General features: G+C 30.2%; 2 protein-coding genes and 1 non-coding gene across 3 annotated transcripts in view; all 3 read left to right on the top strand.

The window, feature by feature from the left end:
• Nucleotides 1-378, top strand: part of LOC125595952 (ATP synthase subunit alpha, chloroplastic-like) — a 10,634-nt gene extending 10,256 nt beyond the window's left edge. Inside the window, exon 2 of the mRNA XM_048771326.1 lies at nt 1-378. This exon is cut by the window's left edge and continues 3,369 nt beyond it. The gene's annotated coding sequence lies outside the window, so the exon portion shown is untranslated.
• Nucleotides 53-140, top strand: TRNAS-GCU. The gene has a single exon. It is a non-coding gene; the product is annotated as a tRNA-Ser (tRNA).
• A 3,780-nt stretch (nt 379-4,158) lies between the features above and the next one.
• Nucleotides 4,159-5,000, top strand: part of LOC125595947 (photosystem II protein D1) — a 3,308-nt gene continuing 2,466 nt past the window's right edge. Inside the window, exon 1 of the mRNA XM_048771323.1 lies at nt 4,159-5,000. This exon is cut by the window's right edge and continues 2,466 nt beyond it. The gene's annotated coding sequence lies outside the window, so the exon portion shown is untranslated.

Genomic DNA, 5,000 nt, shown 5'->3' on the forward strand with positions numbered 1-5,000 from the left:
TTTAAGCCGTTTTTTTGTCTAATGGAACCTAAAAAGTATTCCTTTTCGATTAGGAGAGATGGCTGAGTGGACTAAAGCGTTGGATTGCTAATCCATTGTACGAGTTAATCGTACCGAGGGTTCGAATCCCTCTCTTTCCCTTCCCCTTTTTGATGATGTGAAATAGATAAAATCCTAATAAAATTCGCACATTTCCACTATTTAAATATTAAATAAAGTAATAAAAAACCTTTCTTTTTTATTCTTCACGTCCCGGATTACGTCCTGGATCATTAGATAGGAATCCAAATATGAAGAGAGAAACAAAGAATATAACTACAGTGTATACAAAAAGTTTGAGAGTAAGCATTACACAATCTCCAAGATCTTACTTTTTTTTAAAAAAAAAAAAAGAGAATAGATTCTCTATTTTTATACTAAATATCTAGATACTTTTTTTGTGAGTGAACTCGAATCTAATTAAGTTCTTTCATTTAGAGAAAAGAGGATAAAACTGAGGAAATCAAATGATCCAGATTTAGTATGGCTACCAAAAAAATTCAATGTTTGAATTGAGAGTTCCTTCCTACGTCAAGATTTTTTGATCTTTTGATTTGAATTGTTGGAAGAATCAAAATCGTGAATTTTTCTAAGACAGTATTAATAATTTCATCGAAAACTTACAGCTGCTTGCCAAACAAAGGCTAAGAGAAGAAAGAAAAGAGGTATTACGGGCATAACATCTACGATTGGATTCAAAAAGGCGTAGGCCTCCGGCAATTTGGCGACTAAAAAAGTGCTTGAAAAAAGGGCCGAATTAAAACAAATACAGATCAAATTAAATATATTAAGCATAACAAAAATTGGTGTTCTTGTGGATAATTTAATTTTGATTGAGTTATTAATATATTTTTTATATAAGGAAAAAAATAAATAAATAAAGAAAGATAGTCTAAAAAGACTTTGTTGAACTTACTCAATCAAAAATCCTTTCATTCTCTTATGAGAATGAAAGAAATAATATTTTCATACAATATCTTAATTGAATTCTATGTAATGATCAATAAAGTAAGTTTGATTTGCTATCTACACGTGTCAAAACTATAGCACCAATGTAATCTATATTTCATTTGGGCTGAAATTGAATTGACGAACAACCAATAGCAATATTACTCTTTTAGTAGTCTTGAATAAAAATAAAAATGGGGCGTAGCCAAGCGGTAAGGCAACGGGTTTTGGTCCCGCTATTCGGAGGTTCGAATCCTTCCGTCCCAGAGTCCAGTCATTACGAAATAAATCTTCTATTGCCTTTGTACACCATCTTTTTCTTTCTGTTTAAAAAAACAATATTTTTTAAGAATAAAATATTGAAATGAAAAGAAGAATAAACTTCTTTTTCACCCGAAATTACAAAAAATCTATTTGCTTTTTTTAGTTGTGTGTGATGTAGGTAAGTAAGGTAGAACCGTAGATTCTACGAGTTTTAATAAAAAAAAATATATTTATATATATATTTATATATATAAATATAGATTTCTATTCAAATTTCGATTTTACATATTTTTACATATATAGAATTTAATGTGGAATTCATTTGAATTCTGACTGAACCTTTTACGCGTAGATTCACTATTCCATTCATAGAGAAAGAAAAAGTATAGATTACGATATACTGACTGAACTATGACTATTCATGATTCCATAATTGAATCAATTACACAAACTAAAGGAATGTTATGGTAAAACTTCGTTTAAAACGATGTGGTAGAAAGCAACGTGCGACTTGAATTGAAGGACATGATCTGCTGTGGATGTTTTGATCCGCCACCTTTTATATTAGGAATATAGGTGCTCTTGGCTCGACATTTTGTGTTCTATTTTACGAGAGTCCTACACCTTTTTGAATATAAAAAAGAGTACAGGATGGAGCTCGAGGAGAATAGAAAGTTTTTATTCCTTTCGCAGGAGTAAGGATCTAGGGTTAGTGCGAATCAATAAGTTGGAACAACTTCGTAAGTCTTTTTATTTTTATATTGAAAAAAAGCCCTTTCAAGTAATTTTACAATGGAAAAGGAAATTTTCGTAAAAGTGTAAAATTCTTTGAATTAAAAGTCTATCATGCGTGAATCAAGCGTTTGTATGATTCTTTGATAGAAAGAAAAGAAATCATAAACAAAATAAGGGGCTTGTTGCTGCCCTTTTTTAATAAAACGATCAAGATCACCGAAGTAATGTCTAAACCCAAAGATTCAAAGTAAGGATAAAGAATCCTGAAACAAGGAAATCCCTTTTTCAATTGTTTGAACAACTAGATCAGAATGAAGAATCAAAATTGATTCGAAAAAATGAGACAAACAAAAAAAGGTTAGAGACTACTCAATAAAAAGAGTACTTAAGGAGTCTCTGGTGAGATATTTGAGAGTTATTTAACTTGAGTTACGAGAGTACGAATGTTACGAACGCTTTTTATGAAAAAAAATAGTTAGGGTTTCAATACTGGCTAATTAATTTAATGTTTGAATTTTATAAAGAGAGTTAACTTATACTCATTGCATTTTTTTCTCGAGCCGTATGAGGCCAAAGCCTCGTATACGTTTCTCGGGGGGGGGTATTATTCATATACATCTATCCCAATGAGCCATTTATCGAATCGTTGCAATTGATGTTCGATCCCGAAGAGAAGGAAGAGATCTTCGGAAGGTGGGGTTTTATGATCCGATAACTAATCAAACTTATTTAAATCTTCCTGCTATTCTCGATTTCCTTAAAAAGGGCGCTCAACCAACAAGAACAGTTCATGATATTTCAAAGAAGGCAGGGATTTTTACGGAATTAAGTCTTAATAAAACGAAATTGAATTAATGAACTATAAAAAAGAGGATGTTAAAGACTCATATATAGCTTGGTATAAAATTTGATCTACTCTTTTCTTTCCTCCTCTTTCGTTTCCATCATATTTATTTTGATTTATTAGAATTTCCATTTATTATTAGTATTCTTCCTAAAGGTATGAAAACTAACAAATATCCTGCTAAAAACTACCATGTTTTATAATAAAAAACAAATTTATTAAAAAATTTTTGGATTTATAGAAATTCTAAATTTTGTATAAATACAAAATTTTATTGTATAGAATTATTGTATAGAAAATATATAAAATCATACTGTATAATAAATAATATATTAATATATATAGAAATAGAAAGATTTGAGATTATCCTATTCGGCTTAGTTTTCATTCCTTGTATGAACTCACAAACCAGGGGGTTAAACTTTTTTATTTTTTCTATTCTTTTCGCTATATTAAAAATTTACAATCATATTGACAACAGTGTATGGACCAAATATAATTCTCTCATAGAGAAATAGATCTATTTCTCCCTGACGCACACATGACTGGATTTTTCTTTTTTTCTTTATTCTGGTTGTATCTACATATTTGCAGTACTTGCTTTTTTTTGTGGGGGGGGTTGCTAACTCAACGGTAGAGTACTCGGCTTTTAAGTGCGACTAGCATCTTTTACACATTTGTATGAAGAAAAGGATTCGTCCAGATCCGCGGTAGAGTTTGTAAGACCACGACTGATCCTGAAAGGAATGAACGGAAAAAATAGCATGTCGTATCAAGGGAGAATTCAGATAACATTTTTTTTTATTTTCGACAAGATTGTACCGATTAGAAAATAAAAAAAAAAAGAAGAATTCCAATTTGGGTCGAGTGAATAAATATAAATGGATGGATAAAAAACCAGTTTTCCTTATTCTAAGAAAAAAAAAAGAAACGAGCTTCCATTCGTAATTTGAAAAATTACCCGATCTAATTAAATGTTAAAAATAGATTAGTACCTAATACGGGTATGGGAAGGAATTTTTTTCTTGCGTGTTATTATCAATTTTTTCGTGAGTCCTAATTATTTTTTACCTAGTCCGTTTGGGTTAGGTTGTAGATGGATGTGTAAAAGAAGCAGTATATTGATAAAAAAATATATATATATATATTTCCAAAATCAAAAGAGCGATTAGGTTAAAAAAATAAAGGATTTCTAATCATCTTGTTTTGTTATTTTATAATATAACGAACAGAAACCTCTTAAAGATAGAGAATCCAGTTAGCAGTCTACCTGTTTATGAGGTATTTAGTGCTTTCGTAATCTAATACCTTATTTTGACTGTATCGCACTATGTGTCATTTCAGAACTCAAGAAAATAAAGACTTTACTTTTAGTTCAAATCGAATTTTAATCCAAATGGAGAAATTTCAAGGATATTTAGAGTTCGATGGGGCTCGTCAACAGAGTTTTCTATATCCACTTTTTTTTCGGGACTATATTTATGTACTTGCTTATGATCACGGTTTAAATAGATTAAATAGAAACCGCCCTATTTTCTTGGAAAATGCGGATTATGACAAAAAATATAGTTCACTAATTGTGAAACGCTTAATTTTGCGAATGTACGAACAGAATCGTTTGATTATTCCCACTAAGGATTTGAACAAAAATCTGGGGCATACCAATAATTTCTATTATCAAATGATATCTGTTTTATTTGCAGTGATTGTAGAAATTCCATTTTCCCTAAGGTTGGGATCCTCTATCGAAGGAAAAAATGTAAAAAAATCTTACAATTTACAATCACTTCATTCAATATTTCCCTTTTTAGAAGACAAACTCTCACATTTTAATTATGTATTAGATGTACTAATACCTTACCCCATCCATCTAGAAATCTTGGTTCAAACCCTACGTTACCGGGTAAAAGATGCCTCTTCTTTGCATTTTTTTCGGTTCTGTCTATACGAGTATTGCAATTGGAAGAATTTTGATAGTAAAAAAAAATCAATTTTGAATCCAAGATTTTTATTGTTCTTATATAATTCTCATGTATGTGAATACGAATCCATCTTTTTTTTTCTACGCAAGCAGTCTTCTCATTTACGATCGACATCTTATGACGTCTTTTTTGAGCGAATTTTATTCTATGGAAAAATACAACATTTTTTAAAAGTCTTTGTTAATAAT

Source organism: Brassica napus, unplaced genomic scaffold (genome assembly GCF_020379485.1).
Source record: "Brassica napus cultivar Da-Ae unplaced genomic scaffold, Da-Ae ScsIHWf_10;HRSCAF=17, whole genome shotgun sequence".
NCBI classification, from domain to species: Eukaryota; Viridiplantae; Streptophyta; class Magnoliopsida; order Brassicales; family Brassicaceae; genus Brassica; species Brassica napus.